The sequence below is a fragment of the Arvicola amphibius genome, chromosome 4 (genome assembly GCF_903992535.2).
Source record: "Arvicola amphibius chromosome 4, mArvAmp1.2, whole genome shotgun sequence".
In the NCBI taxonomy this organism is placed as follows: domain Eukaryota; kingdom Metazoa; phylum Chordata; class Mammalia; order Rodentia; family Cricetidae; genus Arvicola; species Arvicola amphibius.
The window spans coordinates 91,839,659-91,853,486 of NC_052050.1; the positions used below are offsets into that span (position 1 = coordinate 91,839,659).

Here is a 13,828-nt window from a genome sequence, read left to right on the forward strand (position 1 = left end):
AGACAGTAGTGGGTTTACTGGTTTACTCCTCCAGCCTCCTACAACTTTACGGCCAGCGTGTGTGTGGCCCCTTCCGTTCCCGGGAGCCACGGGGTGGGGGGGGGAGGTGCAAGGTCTGTGAGGATGTTAGAGAGACCCCTGTTTAGGGCCAGATCGGTTTCACGATCTTATTACAGTGGGCGAGCCTGCGTTTTCAAACTCGCCACAGGGGCACCGAATCCCTTGCCAAACGCTATTCGGAGGTGAAGCTTGGAGCGTTCGTTCTGCGGTTCACTTAGGAAGACCCGAACTCCGAGTCCAGCTCTGGCTTCTGTATCCGGGTCTCTGAGTTGCGTCGGTCTTCAGGGCCGGCGTGGGCTGCCAAGGAACAGGATCTGCGGATTCTTTGGAGGACCTTTGCTCTTCCCCTGATGTTTGAGCTTGCGGGGACTGGTAGACCAGGAGGCGGCAATCTCGTCTCATTCTCGAGGTTCTAGACTAGGATTCTGTTTGGGGTGAAATTTCTAATCCGGGGTCCATCATGAGACTGCGTTGCTCACGCGAGCTCTCTGACTTCCCTTTCCCGGAGGACGGTGGTCCCTGGTCATTCATGTGGAGTGCTGGGCCCCAGGGCTGAGATCTGACTCACTATGAGAGCGTGGGAACTTTCTCTTCCGTCTCCACGGTGCCGGTGCCGTACCTCCCTCGGTTTTCTGGAACTCACAGAAAAACGAACTCGGAAAATCTTCCCAAGTAGGACTAAAGGATAGTCTTGATGAGTCAATCGGATTAAAGTATCCAAAGATCAGCACCAGGCCTACCAGCCACAGTGGCTCGTTGGTCTAGGGGTATGATTCTCGCTTTGGGTGCGAGAGGTCCCGGGTTCAAATCCCGGACGAGCCCTTGCTGCATTTTTCCTTTTTTGCAGAGTGAAGGTTCTGGATTTTAGCGAAGTGCTGGATCCAAGAACAACGAGCACCAGGTTGGGTCCCCTGTTCCCACATACGTTCTGCCAGACATCTCTGGCCCGCTGCAATTCTGGTGTCTAGGCGCAGTTAGAGGACAAATGACATGCGATCTAGACTCGGGATCCTAGCAGAGAACAAGGGCAAATCCTTGCCAGCCATCCCTGTCTTCGCAGATCCCTGGGTGTCGCGTATCAAGTCTCACAGGAACCGTCACCGCCCTGGTTCAGGGCACATTGTTTCTCTTCGTGGGACATAAGGTCGCGAAGTTAAATTCCGGAGACGCGGGTTTTCCGAAACACCTGCTGGGAACGCCCTCCCACAACCACGGGGAGGAGATGGCAGCAGCAGAGGCTGGTGCCTTCAGCCTTGGGGCCTCCGTGATAATGCTGGGCTCTCGGGCTCAGATTCTTTTTCGCAACCTACAGTTTTACTAGATTTTATTATTTGATAATTCAGGTATGACAAGGTCATTAAAGAGGATGACTGCACCGAAAAGATGGTTTGCTGCTCATAGGGGAGCAGGAAAGTGGCATCGTGAGTGACCGGAACTGCGTTTGCCTTATAAACAAGAACTGCATTGTGATTTTTGTAGAAGAAAGAGACCAGGAGAGTTAACGGGCCGCGCGTTTAGCTAGTGTTAATGATTTCCGTAGGTTTTAAGGATATGAGCGACCTAGTCCTAATCGTCTGATATCTAACTCTGGATGACTGGGGCAAGTGAACACTAACTTAGAGTGTGACATCGGAGAAAAGAAAGTTGGCTAACCTGCGCGACTGTGTTAGCCAGGCCCAGAGAGCGAAGTACCAGAATTGAGAAAATGGGCCCATTTAAATGCACAGAGTATGGGCCTTGCCTCCAACTTTCCCAAGTTTCTCCTCTTTTTTTTTTTTTTTTTTTTGTTTCTTGAGACAGGGTTTCTTTGTAGCTTTGGAGCCTGTCCTGGAACTAGCTCTTGTAGACCAGACTGGTCTCGAAATACATAGAGATCCACCTGCCTCCGCTTCCAGAGTGCTGGGATTAAAGGTGTGAGCCACCACTGCCTGGCTCCAGGTTTCTCCTCTTAATCCAGGGTACTGGGGCATGTTTCCTGAATTTCCATCCCCTAAAACCATCAGGTTTCTTACATAGACCTTCAGGTTGCCTGGGGAGGCCTCACCTTCCCTGACCCCTGACAGGGTGGTCTGACGACAGGGAGGCATGACAGTGTCAATGAACAATCAGGCTTTCTGTCAGAAGCTTTGGGGGCCAGAACATTTCAAAGACTTATTCCTGATTTCTTAAATTTATTTTTATTTTTCGAGATGGGGCTGTCTGTGAATCAGTCCTAGCTACCCAGAGATCCACCTGCCTCAGCCTCCCAAGTGTGCCGCCACCACCTGACATAAGAATCTTACTCTTTAACAGAAAGCCACTGTTTCCCCACTCGCTGGCAAGTTCCACTCTTTGAGGTGTGTGTTCCCTTCTTCAGGCCTGCCCTACCCTCCTCTCTACTGCTGCCTCTGCGTTCTATTCTAATCCTCAACCAGTCTGACTCAGAACATGACTGGGTCTGGAAGCCTACTATGTCCTAGGGAAGGTTTGGGAGTCCAAACTCTGATCCAATCCTTAACTGAGTGAGAGGAAGCCTCGCTGGGTGCGTCCCCAAATCTGTTTCACTGGGGTGGTGGGGAAGAACAGAATTGACTGTAGAGACCTTTCAACTTGACTGCTCTCAACCCTGGAGTCATTCTGCCCTCCTGTTTTTCATTTTGGAGGACAGAATCAAACCTTTGCCTGACAAATGATGGGAGGGGGGATATTCATAAAAGAGAAACTGAGGCAGTTGCTGATGGAGCAGCACAGGGCATAGTAGACTCACCTGAGACTGTGAGAGCCCCGTGAGCCCCATGACTTGCTGGTTTAGGGGAGTGACTATTGTTTAGGCTGAGTAGAGGTCCTGGGTTCAAACCCCAACTAAGCTTTCTTTTTAAGAGAGACCACAGGCTGCATGGGTTTGGAATGGTAATTGCCTTGGGAATTGACAGGTGTGCTTTGGTATTACAGATGCTGTTTGGGATGATGATCGAGGCTTGGAACTGTAGGCCTCTCTACTCCTAACCAAAGCTGGTCTTCACAACTGTAGGCAGACTGTTCTGCTGGCAGCCCCAGCCCCTCGCTGTGTAACCAAAACCAAAGGAACAGGACTCTGGTGGCTATGACAGGTCAACAGACTCAGTCTCACGGGAGCTCTGAGCTGGCTGTGTACAGCCACACACTGCAACAAACACCAGCAGAAGCTGGCCACCTCTCTGCCCTCGGTGCCTGATTCCCATCTCAGTAGATAGCATACACCAAATGCCAACAATTACTCAGAGGTCAGACAACCAACATGGGTTTCCCCTACAACCCCAAGATCATGGGTCTCAGCACCATACCTGGGCAACCACGACAGGTTTTAAATCTTATTAAATTTCAGGTGTTGGTCTTGGACCACTCTTGCAACCTCAGCGTGTGCAGAGGTGCCAGACCCCAGGCAGGTGGGAGCAATGGCAGCGGTGCCCTCCAGTGCTGTGGCTCTCATGCCAGGCTGTAGAGCTCTTGTGTGGATCTAGGAAGTGGGCTTTCCTTGGTGCTGGGAGCAGCTAAGGTTGCAGCTTTTGGATGGGCCGAGGTATCGGGATTCCTCAGCTCTCAACTGAAATGATCCATAGGAAGTTATTGACAATGAAACTGATTAAGCCAATTTCAATCTTCCTAATGCTGCAACCCTTTAATACAATTCTTCACGTTATGGTGACCCCCCAACCATAAAACTATTTCATTACTACTCATAACTGTAATTTTACTACTGTTATGAATCATAATGTAAATATCTGATATACCTAAGCTCGGGGGTACAGAGTTTTAAAAGGTAAAACCCGCACTGGTGGTGCACCCCTTTAATTGCAGCACCCAGGAGGCAGAGGCAGGTGGACCTCTGTGAGTTGGAGGCCAACCTGGTCTAGAGAGAGAGTTACAAGACAGTCAGGGCTACACAGAGAAACCTTATCACAAAAAAACCGCAAAGAGGACTGAAGTTAGAGGAGGGCCAGAGTAACCTGGAACCCTTCATTCCCGGTAGACCACAGCTATTACTTTAGACAGAGCTTGACAAATGTTTTTGACTTACATATATTCTGGTTCTTTCAGTTGTTGTTGTTGATATATCTGGACCATGGTCAAGGCCGTGGGAGTCTCAGAAGTGATATGAAGATGTGGCTCTAGAGAGAAGTGCTGCAGAGAACACAAAATGGAGTCGGAACAAGATGGCTGTCCTTAGTCTCTTCAGCAGTAACCAGGGTTAGGAACCCCTGTGTCATTAGCACCACTTTGAGGTGACATGGTAGAAACTGCAGGGCCGCCAAGGAGGGAGTGAGACACCACACTCATCTGGGGACAGACAGACAAGATTCAACACGAGCTGGAATATTTCCGTATGGGCAAATCCTATGGTAGACTTTATTGAGCTGAGCCTACAGGTCAGTGGGGGAGGAGGTCCCCCATAGACGATCAAATACAGCCTTGGAATTAACGTTAAACTCAGCAGATTACACTTCTCAGCTTGGGGTGCCTCCTGCAGCACTTGCTGGCCTTGGAGGAGTCATTCTCCTCGGCTCCGCTTGGCTGCCACATCTCAGGGAAGCAGCCTCGGGCCTAGAGACGCACAGGGAGAGTGGTGTATCTAGACTTGAGGTTCTACCCACAAACCGCTCTATCTGGGGCTCCAACTCAGACACAGGATTAGGGGTACTTCTGAGAAGAGGCCGGGCCTGCTCTGGGTTATTACGGGTTGTATAAAACATCAATTTTCAGACTACATTTAGCCTTGAGTGACTCCATTTTATAAAGCAAGAGCTTTGATCTGAGTTACTTCATTTTGAACATAAATGTTAAGAATGATTCCATATCTTGTTTATAAAGTAAACAATGGCTGTCTGCCAGCACAAGGGGGCAGACTGACAACGTATTTCTACGAGTAGATAACCACACCTGCGATGTATTAAATCATACCACTCATGATAGATGAAGCTCTTCATTTTGGACTACAGAAAAGGAGCCTCCGAGACTGAAGTGTGGTGGTCATGCTGGCTAGTCACCCCACCCTGCCACGTATTAGGAATTCTGTCCAGGGATTGCCATAGTGAGGGACCTCTGCCTCCGCCTCCAAGGCTCCAGTGCAGTTTCTGCTGCCTGCTACACTTGGTTGGTTTCAAAATATCATTCCAAATGGCTGGTTACCTGCTGTCTCTGCCTGGACAACACTGGACTGCAGTTCATTAGGATGGACGTGGCTGGTCTACTATAGACTCTGGCCACTGCCTCGGTTCTCCATCTCTGACTCTGGGATAGCCTTTCTGAACTCGCGCGCGCACACATACACACACATACACACACACACACACACTGTGAGAACTGTAATGGGTGATCTCAGAGTTAATATTCATTAGGAAAATTGGAAATTGAAAGAACCCGTGACTGCTAACATCCAATTATCTAGCCACATCAGGACTATTATGCAAAGGGCAGGTGAGAAAATCAACGTAGGTTGTGACATTATTGTTACTCAGTAGATTCGGACCTTGTGGAAAGACAAGCCAAATGTGTCCCTCTGTTTCAGACGTTAACACGCTCAGGACGCTGGCCTTGCCCACGTGAGTAGTGGGCTGGTTTAGGGGGAGAGAGGCAACTGGTACATCTAAGTCAAGCTCAGTCACTAGGGAGAGAAGCCTGAGGACTGCTGCGCCAGCATAGCAACTGTCGTTCTTCTGAGCGAGGGACGTCGGGATTAACACGCAGCACAACTTCAGGTTCTGCAGACAAGCCGTTTATTCCACTTTCTCACAAGTACATATAGCCCTCAGCCGAGGAGGCCAAACCAGCAAAAGCAGGAAGCTCATCACTGTAACTCAATGGCTTAGGGGTAAACATCCTTAGAAACATTACTGAAAACAACAGATTGTTCCTGTTTTTGTTCCTGTTTTCAACCAACCTAAAGAGTGCAAAACAGATCAAGTGGGGGTGCAAAGGCCTGTCCTCTAGGGACCCAACAGAGGACCTGCACCAGCAGAGATTACCTAAGACTCAGGTGGATTCTGGGATACGGTATCAGCTCTCCACTGTGAAAGCAAAAGATCCAAGCCCGTATTGAGACTTGAATCCACATCCAAAGCAGAGTTACAGCTCTGACCAACTGACGCTCCGCAGTTTTTCCCTGACCGACTCAAGGCTCGGTTCTTGAGCAATGTGTCCGCAGCTCAGAGACTATCAGGAGGATCCACGTGCAGAGGCCTCGGGCTTGGAGGGGAAGAACTGGAAGAGTGGTTATGTGCATGACCCGGATCTGTGCAACTCTGGGTCCAGGACCCCTCTGGGCCTCCCCAGTCAGCGCTCCGGTGTCTTATTGTGCTCAAACTGAGGTCTGCACCAGAGAGGAACTTGTGGGTCTTTTCCTGCCGCCACTACCTCAGGCCAGAGACACTGGGAGGCGGGGGAGTGGGCTTTGGGTTCTTGGGTCCCAAAGAGCAGCAGCATGCTGCAGCTGTCATCCTGCTCTGTCTGGTGGTGAATAGAAAGTTCATGGATGGTTGTGAGGTTTTGGAGTCCGACGTGGGGATCACGTCAGACAGCCTGCATTGCCTGGGCCATGCGGAAGCCTTTCTGGACTTCCTGTGGGAGCCTGCTTCACAAGCAGGTGTGGTTGGCAGAAGCCCCAGCTCCTCCAGTCCAGGAGACCTGGACGCCCCCTCAGGATTCTGGAGCAGACATGGATGCCCAGTTCTCTTCCTTAACGAATTCGTCCCTGAGGGGAAACGTTAGGGAAGTTGAAGGCTAAGGAAGCAGGGTGTGGTAGATCACACCTATAATTGTAGCTGGGGGTGGCAGTGCATGCCTATAATTCCAGCATTTGGGAAACAGAAACAGGAAAAAAAAGCAAGGGAAAAAAATCCAGCAACCCAATTATGCTCACTGTCCTAGGCGTTTTGAATTACATGCTGGGCTTTGCTCTACTCAAAAACTGTGGGTAGGTGAGGATGAGCTCTTCGAGCCCCAGCTTTTGGTAGCTTTTGTCCCCTTATGTTGGCAGCTGAGACCTGTAAGAGCATGAGGTAGCACCCTCTAGTGTTCCAGCCCTCATGCCAGCTTCCAGGACTGGGCCTGTCTATCATTGAAACCCCGGCTCTGCGCCATCTACCCCATGCCTTTCCTCCCCTTGTTCTTGTTCTGTCTGCTGCTAGTTTCCTTTGGGAAGACTGTTCCTGTAACTCGATTACGCTGTCTGCTAGTGTTTCTTTGTCTTACCAACTCAACCTGCTCTACTAAAAGGTACCAAAACCGCTGGAGAGATGCCTTGCGTTAGGCCAGATGTTGGAAGCAGCATAGGAAAGCAGCCTTTTGTAAGAGTGATTTCCAAGTGGACTCAACAGCCAAAGGAGGCAGCCTGATGTGCAAGTAGAGGGGTTTGTTTCCAACAATCACAACCATCCTTCTTTAGCACCAACCACAGCCATCAAGGCTTGTGTTTTGGGCCAGCCACAACCATCTCTCAGACTGTGGGGAACGTGGCTTCTCTGGACTAGGTGGCCATGATCACAGGGTTATGAAGAGTTCACCTCGGTGTGAGCTAGCAGGAAGTCTGGTCCAAGCCATTTGGAACAGGTTTGGCTGAGGTTACACCTTTACACCCAGTCAAATCAGTTGTGATCAGCAGCTAGTTTTAAAGTTTCTGCAGACTGTCCCTGATGGCTGTGTTGGCCACAAAGACAAGTCATTTCCCTGGGCAGCCAGAGCAGCAATGGAGAGTTTGGGAGTTGCTAATTTGGGAGTCACATGGCCCCATCTTCAGTATCTTTGCTTACAGTAAGAACGGGAGGGCAATCATCTACACCAATAATGATTTGAGCCAGGTGTCGGGGCACAGGCCTTTAATTCCAGCAGTCAGGAGGCAGGAAGATTTTTGTGAGTTTGAGCACAGTCTGGTCTTCAGAGTGAGTTCAAGGACAGCAAGGACTACACACACACACACACAAACCCTTGTCTCAAAAAATCAACAAACCAAACCAAACAAAAACCCATCTCCAAAACCAACCAAACAAAAACAAAAAACCCACTAATAGTAATTTTGTTGTTTTATTTTTCAAGACAGGGTTTCTCTATAGCCCAGGCTGTCCTGGCACTCACTCAGTAGACCAGACTGTCCTCGAACTCACAGAGATCCACCTGCCTCTACCTCCTGAGTGCTGGGATTAAAGGCGTGAGCCACACTGCCTGGCACTAATGGAAATTTGAACAGTGTTCTAAGGTTAAGAGAGAGTTCATTTGTCTGATATAGATCTCATACACCATTACAGCTTTTGCAGGAAAACTCCAAAACATCTACGGTGGACTGATTAGTTTCCTATAGCTGCTGTTACAAATAACTAGAAAGTAGGTGGCTTAAAACAGAAAGGTATTCTTGCCATTCTGAAGCCAGCAGTTTTTCCTTAAGACACTTGCAAGGTCTGCTTCCTCTCAAGACTCCAAGGAAGACCCTTCCTTGTCTCTCTCAGACTTTCATTGCTGTCTGCAATTGTGGAATTTTACTTTAACTCTGCAAAGATATATTGCATTTATTTATGTTGTGGAATATTACTTTAACTATGTAAAGGTGGGTTGCATTTGTTTAATTATATAAAGATGTGTTGCTGTTTCACCTTGCCTACCTAAGGCACCTGATTGGTCCAATAAAAAGCTGAATGACCGATAGCTAGCCAGTAGAGGGACAGGTGGGGTTAATGGGCAGAGAGAATAAATAAGAGGGGGACTCTAGGCTCTAGATTGGTGAGAAGGAAAAGAGGGAGAGAACTAGGGAGAAAAAGGAGATGCCTGGGGCCAGTTAGCCAGGCAGCAGCCAACCAGATACGGACTAGGATATACAGAATGAAAGAGAGGTAAAAGCCCCAAGGCAAAGTGTAGATGAAGAGAAACAGGTTAATTTAAGTTGTAAGAGCTAGCGGGACAAGCATAAGATAAGGCTGAGCATTCATAACTAACAATAAGTCTCCGTGTCATGATTCGGGAGCGGGTTGGTGACCCATAGAAAGCCTGCTCCATGCAGTCTTTAGTGCCTCTGTCAGCCTAGCAGTCTCTCCCCACTGTGTTCTTATCTCTGCTTCAGTCATTGGATGAGGGCTCATTCCATTTCACTACGGCCTCACTCTGTTGGGGGTGGTGGACCCAGACCCTGAATTTCCTGTAAACAACTTGTTATGCTTGTAGCTGCTCTGAGCAAAACAACTTGTTTTTCTGTGTTTGCAGCTACTTTAAGCCTGAGACCCTCAGGAGTCCTTGATGGGCAGGGGAGTGGTTTCTGGTGGGTTTGACTGGGGTGTGGCTATCAGTTAAGGGTCCATATATAAGCGACTCTGGTACACAATAAAGGGCGGCAGTCTTGTTTCAAGGATGACCCGTGTCTCTGTCTGTGTGTCTTTGTGTGTTTAAATCTCCAGGCCCTTGCCCAGCTCGGGAATGGTCCTGTAGTGCAGGCTCCGCACTACAGGCATAGTACCGTAGTACACGTAGTAGTACAGACGCCACACACGCAACTTTGCTAATTACATCTCTAAAGACCCCTGTACTGTGAGGTCCTAAGTAACCTGGAGGTTTTTGTCGTTGTTGTTTGTTTTGAAACAAGCTGGCCTTTAACTTACAGAGAAGCACCTTCCCCTGCCTCTTGAGTGCTGGGGTTAATGGCACACACCACCATACCTGGACTATACATATATTTTGGGGGAGAAATTCTGTCACCTAGTCCAGGCGTTGCTTTGTTGTTGATTTCTGTTTTGTTCTGTTTTGTGACGGCCTCCTGTGTTCTGTCTAGGCAGCCGAGAATGAGTTTGTCCCTTTATTTTTTGAGACAGGTCTCACTGTGGCTTAGGCTGGCCCGGAACTCATTATGCAGCCCACACTGTCCTTGATTCCCAAGGACTGGGGTTACTACTGTGAAACACCTGGTCCAGCATAACTGGGAACTTTAAATTATCGTGAAGATCCATCCATACACAGCTAGCAGACCAGAAGTCCAAAGCGTCTTCTTACACAAGAGCAGGACCCTTGCCTCAACAAATGAACAGGGTAGATGAAGTTAGAGGGGACTCATCCTGCCAGCCTTGGAGTTAGGGGACAATGCGCTCAAAAGAGCTGTATCCTGGGTCCAGTCCTAAGCAGAGGGACCTACCTGTCTCCCTTTGCTTGTGAGTGACACCCTGGCTTAGTGAACCCAAGTATCTAGTGCTGCCCGATTGTCCAATCATTTTGACTGATGGTAAAACTGAGACAGATAAAGCAGCTGTAACTCTACCCGGGACACTGGGCAGCTGGTAAGTATTGTTGAAGCCCTGTTAAAAACCGCAATTAGTGAATGATGAATTTTTTTTTTTTGAGACAGGGTCTCACTGGGCCTGGGCTTTGTATGTAGACCAGGCTGGCTTGAAATTTACAGAGATCTGCCTGCCTGTGACATCAGAATGCTGGGAGTAAGGGTGCGCTCCACCGTGCCAACTAGATTCTTTATGTAAGCCCCTCTTCTGATGTTCATTGTTCTTTAAGTAAGCAAAGACATTAGTGGTGGAGCAATACGAATTCCTAACTGGCAATTCTTAGACTCTCCCTTGTTGCCCTAGCTGCTTTGAGCAAAAGTACTGTCAGACTCCCACAGCGGCACCCGTTGACTGTAACACAAGCTGAAATCCTTACAGAACCCACACAACGCTGACCATAGCTGATTGTTTCAGTTTCCAAGGGCGCAGCTTCAGCCAGGGCTATTTCCGTTTCCACCAGTCTTTTTACAATCATAAACCTGCGTGAACTCATCCCGGGCCAGAAAGGTTGGAGCAAGCACATCTCATAATCTAGCAGAGGGATTACTGTGGTTAGTCCTAAAGAAAATGCTGTGATTGGTGCAAACGCAAGCCTTCATTTGCATGTGAGGTGTGCTGTGATTGGTGCAAACACCCCTCTCCTGACTTTATGATCAGGTGTTCAGCTCTCTGGAGTCTTGCGAGAGATTCTCATCCGTCCCTTCTACCCTGACGTAGTTTCTCAGCAGTCTTGTCTTGCCTACTTTTAGTAGTCCAGGTTGAGTTGCAACCATGCAGAGACAGACAGCAAAGCGGCAGTACCTGCTTCCCCAGCGGTGGAAACTAATGGGTGCTCTTGCCTTTGTCCGACCCCGCACACTGCGCTCAAACACAGAGGGATGCGCTGCCAAACACCAGCCCTTGGCTTCCTCACTCATGAGGACCCTCACACCTCCTCGAGGGGCTGTAGCTGTAGTTGTTGCTGGGGTGGGGGGATCATGCTTCAGAAACTCACCCTCCACCCATGCTCTTGCAAGCAGCCTATTAAAGCTCAGTGGGTAACAGGCCAAAACCAAAATTAAAAAACCATGCAAGAAAAAAAAGGCACGAAAATAGGAGGTAGGCTTTGTGGGAATAATGGGGGACCGGTCTGGAGGGGGACGACGACAAAATGACCAACAAACATTACATAAATACATGAAATTGTCAAAGAATAAATAAATCTTAAAAAGGCCCCACCCTCACACACTCTACCTAGCAGGTGGGTAATGAATACTGTGGCCTCCTGCTGGGTTTGATCCAGAGAACTCTCAGAGGCCGAGAGAAGACCCATCCTTCAAGAACCTTTGCAGGGATACACACGCCCCCATGTTTCCACGGACCTAGAGTCCTTGACATGGACTTCACGGGTTCAAAGCACCTTTCGAGTTTCTGGTCTCTGAAGACGGTGCAATCTTTTGAGCGAAGCTTATAACTTTTGGCGCAGACGACCTGCGTGCCCATCGGGAGTAAAACTCGAGATTTCAGGCCTCGATGGATCACAAACTGGTCCCCAGCGGCAGCCCGGCCCAGCGTCTCTGTCCATCCAGGGTGTACTTCCCGGACCCACGAGTCTGAGATTCTTGCCAAGCGATCCGGTGCTCTCACTGTTTTTCACTCTGAAATATTTTGGTCGCAAATTCACAAAAAAAAAAAAAAAAACAAAAAACCCAAAAAACAACAACAAAAACCCCACCTAGAATAACGGGTCTCAGCGGGCGGCTCCTCAGACAGCCCAGCCAATTCAGTGACAGCTTCTGTACAGCAGCCCGGCTAGCTCAGTCGGTAGAGCATGAGACTCTTAATCTCAGGGTCGTGGGTTCGAGCCCCACGTTGGGCGCAGTATTTTTGTCATTAGTTTCCCTAGTTCCTTTAGGAAGGAATAAGGAAATTAACACTAACTTGAAACCAGTAACACTAACTTGACCGAATTCTAAATGTGGCAAATAAAAACATTGGGAAACTGGACCCCCTCCAGGGCTCGTCCGGGATTTGAACCCGGGACCTCTCGCACCCGAAGCGAGAATCATACCCCTAGACCAACGAGCCACACAGCTAGGTATTCCTAACACTTCCTTATAGGCCCATATTCATTCCCGAATAAGTTGTTCCCGCTGCCTGCCTGGGTTGTGGGGTAGGGATAAAGGTTTGGCAGTCTACTCCAGAACCAGCTCCGAAGGAGCCCGAACCTCGGAGAAAAGCTGCGCTTTGGGGAAGTCCTTGCCCGGTGGCTGAGACCGCTGTGGAGGCTGGGTTTCTTGGCCAGAGAACAGTAAGGAGGCAAGGAACGTCCATTAAAACAAGCCTCTCCCCCAAATCTCCCCAAATCATGGCCAGACAGTCCCGCCGGATGCCTAATACTGGGAGACGCTGCGGCAGCTCAGGCAGTTGGATAAATATGTAGGATTAGCGCCTCACTCCCCCGGAGTCCAGTTCCATTGGTCACAACCATATAATTTTGTCTGCATCCGGAGGGTTCAGTCCCAGGGTCTGGTGTCTGTATTGGCAGGACGCTAGGAATCCTAAAAGGGCCCTTAGAGCAGCTGTATTACCTGATACCTCCGATCAAAGAAAACAGATTTCCAACTAGCATATGATGGCCTAGCCAGCTCAGTGGGTGGTGCCTGGGACCTGACCCACTTGGGTGGCGTTGTGAATTCTTGTCTCACCCTGAATTCCACTAGGTTGGTTTACTTCTCCAGTCTAAGAAGACGTCTGCCGGGACTCAGATCTATTACGTGTCCCCAAGAGGAAAGAAACGTCGAGGATCTAATTTTCTCCAGCATTTGATCCTCTTGCACTCTAAGCAGAATCATAGATTGGGCCAATGAATCCACACACACCCTTGTTTCTCTGCTCGCTTTTGGTCATCCTTGGGCTTGGCTTCACCCTAGCTCAGCAATAGCCAGGGTCCAGTTCCCCACGGGGTCTTATTCTGAGAGATGGTGATTCAGGTCTGACCAAAGAGAACCGGGTGGAGGAATCCCACAGTTCCATAGTATGGGTGGGAGTTCCAATTCTGTTCTAAGCATCCATCTAAGGGTGGATGCTCCTTCCAGAGGTACCTAGTGCAGCCAAGGAAGCAGGAACCCAGGCTCCGGACTTCTGGATTGCCCAGCCTTTCAGCCAGCAGGAACAGCCCTGGGGGAATTTCACAAAACCTCTGCCTGTGTGGTCAGTTTAGTACTCCTAGAACCTTAGCTTAAGAGTTCTGAGGCCAGCAGTGGTGGCTCAGCCGTGGGAGGAGAACGCTGGCCGGGAAAGGAGACTGAGTTAAGGCTATGGTAACTGTTACTGCAGCCCTTGGAAATAGATACAGTGTTGCTCTGAGACCAGGCCTTAGTACAACCCAGACTGACTTTACAGCCTGGAGTTACCGGTGTGCAGGTTTGGGTTTTGAAACTCTTCCCAGGCCGGAAGAGCTTCTTGTTTAACCTCCACTTCGAAGTTTCCACTTTCTCGCCTAATCCATTTAGGAGCAGTCTAGG

At 49.3% G+C, this 13,828-nt stretch overlaps 3 non-coding genes across 3 annotated transcripts; 2 read left to right on the forward strand and 1 right to left on the reverse strand.

Moving 5' to 3' along the window:
• Positions 1-810: 810 nt before the first annotated feature.
• Positions 811-882, forward strand: Trnap-ugg. The gene has a single exon. It is a non-coding gene; the product is annotated as a tRNA-Pro (tRNA).
• Positions 883-12,107: 11,225 nt separating this feature from the next.
• On the forward strand, positions 12,108-12,180 carry Trnak-cuu. Its single transcript has one exon. It is a non-coding gene; the product is annotated as a tRNA-Lys (tRNA).
• A 137-nt stretch (positions 12,181-12,317) lies between these two features.
• On the reverse strand, positions 12,318-12,389 carry Trnap-cgg. Its single transcript has one exon. It is a non-coding gene; the product is annotated as a tRNA-Pro (tRNA).
• Positions 12,390-13,828: the final 1,439 nt, after the last annotated feature.